The sequence below is a fragment of the Lipotes vexillifer genome, unplaced genomic scaffold (genome assembly GCF_000442215.2).
Source record: "Lipotes vexillifer unplaced genomic scaffold, Lipotes_vexillifer_v1.1 scaffold53, whole genome shotgun sequence".
Taxonomy (NCBI): domain Eukaryota; kingdom Metazoa; phylum Chordata; class Mammalia; order Artiodactyla; family Lipotidae; genus Lipotes; species Lipotes vexillifer.
The window spans coordinates 4,447,300-4,449,790 of record NW_006791814.1 but is presented as its reverse complement, the minus strand read 5'-3'; positions in this window follow the sequence as shown (position 1 = coordinate 4,449,790).

The window sequence follows — 2,491 nt, the reverse complement described above, 5'->3', positions numbered from 1 at the left end:
GGGAAAGAGGGAGGTCAGTTCTACAACCACAGGGAAACAAATTCCGCCAACAATCTGTGAGCTGGAAGAGAAGACCAAATCCCAGATGAGAACCACCACCCTGGCTGACACCTTAACTTCAACCTAGTAAGACCCTGAGTAGAGAATCTAGCCATGCCATACCCAGACTTTTGACCCACAGAAACTATGAGATGATGAATTCTGTATTGCCTTAAGTTGCTAAGTTTGTGGTAATTTGTTACACAGCAATAAAAAACGAATACCCTGGGGCTTCCCTGGTGGCGCAGTGGTTGAGGGTCCGCCTGCCAATGCAGGGGACACGGGTTCAAGCTCTGGTCCGGGAGGGTCCCACATGCCATGGAGCAGCTGGGCCTGTGCACCGCGGCTACTGAGCCTGCGCTCTAGAGCCCATGAGCCACAACTACTGAGCCCATGCGCTGCAACTACTGAACCCTGTGTGCCTAGGGCCCGTGCTCCACAACGGGGGTGGGGGGGCACCACAGTGAGAGGCTTGTGTACCTTAACAGGGAGTGGATCCCGCTTGCCGCAGATGGAGGGGGGCCCACGCACGGCGGTGAGGACCCAATGCAGCCAAAGATAAATAAATAAGTAAAATAAATTTATTAAAAAAACAAACAAACAAACGAATACCCTGGATTTTGAAGACTTAGCACAAAAATGAAAATGTAAACTACCTCGTTAATAATTTCTTTATTGATTCCATGTTGAAATTATAATATTTTAGTTAAATAAAATACATTATTAAGACTAACGTCACCCGTTTCTTTTTACTGCTTTTAAATGTGGCTATAAGAAAATTTTAAATTCTATATGTAGCTTACATTACATCTATTGGACAGTGATGGCCTAGAGGACTCAGAAGTCAACCGTATGACCTTGAGCAAGTCACCTCACCTCTCAAAGCCTTACATTTCTTATCTGTGAGATTGGAATAATATCAACAATAGCACCTACGCCACAGATATATTTGCAGTTTAAGAGATGAGGTTTGTAGAATACTGGGCCCAAGGTAAGAGCTCAATAGATAAATCACTATTATTAACCATATTTGTAAAGTAGGGATCCTTTCCTGTATCCAGGTCCTAATCTTCAGGACCCTCTCTCCAACCAGGCACACAGTAGGTACTTAATAAATGCTTGTGGTTTACACAACCTTGACAAAACTCTTTGGCACAGTTCTCTCTTACCCTCGGCACCACGAATCAGGAATCTATGGGCAGGTGATGACACTGAACTTCAGGGGCAAAATCATCTGTTTCAGCCTTGATCTGTTTCAAGATTTCCCTGCAGAAATCTTGGAAGATGTGAGTTCCAATCCCAGGTCCACAACTCCTAGCTAAGTGCCCTGAGCGAATGACTGGGCCTTGTCTGTGAAATGGGTAACAGAAGACCCTGCCCATGTCGTTTGTGTCAGGAATAACTTAGATAAGTCACCTGAAGCCTGGTGCCTGGCCCATACTAAGGACTCAGTTAAGGAAGCTATTACTACTGCTGCTGCCGTTGTTGTTGTTCCTTTGTCAGAGAAGCTCTGGCCAAAATCCCTCTCTAGAGGGACCTCCGCCCCTTAAATTACCCCTCATCCCCTGGCCCCCGACTTGTGGGGGGATGCCCTGGCTGGGTCCCATCTCCAGACATCCCCCCTCTCCCCAACTGAGTCAGGAATAGAAACCCCCGCCTCCGACAGCCCGCAGCCTCCCTCCTTCCCCGGGCAGCGATCGATGCGGCCTCAGCCACTGGGACAGACGGAGGAAGACGGGGAAAGGAGGAGTCAGCGGGGCCTCCGGGCAGAGACATCAGGCACGGCCAGCGGCTCCCCAGCCTCGGCACCTTCCGGGACCACGCGGCCGGCGGACACCCTACAGGGGCCGCGACAGGTAAGGGACCTCCCTGGAGTGGGGGAGGCACGGTCCGGGGAAGGGGCGGGGGCTGCGAGAATAGGAGGCCAGGCTGCCCTGGGTCCCGGTGCCCGTGTTCCCGCTATCAGACACCACCACCCCCAACCCCGACCCAGGAGGGAGCAATGTGTGGCTGGCCGGGCTTGGGCTGTCCTGTCTGCTCATCATCACAATGGGATTCGAAAACCTCCCTGGCAGGGTTGGTGGAGGGATTAAACCCGCGAAGTGTATCTGGAGCCCAGCGAAATGACCAGCACAGAGTAGGTGCTCAAAATAAACGTGTGGAGAGAGTCTTGAATCAAAAAGCCTAGTTTCCAACCTCAACTGTGCCATGGGCTAGCGGGGTAATTTGAGCAAATCACTTAATCTTTCTTACTGATCCTCAGATTCTAGGCAGGGAAGGTTTGTTAAATTAATCATCCCATTTCATAGAGCAGGGAGGTGAGTTCCAGAAAAAAAGAGAAAGCGATTTGCCCACAGTCCTGCCCCTAGTGGTTGATGAAACTAGATTAGAAACTACATCTTTTTTTTTTTTTTTTTTTTGCGGTACGCGGGCCTCTCACTGTTGTGGCCTC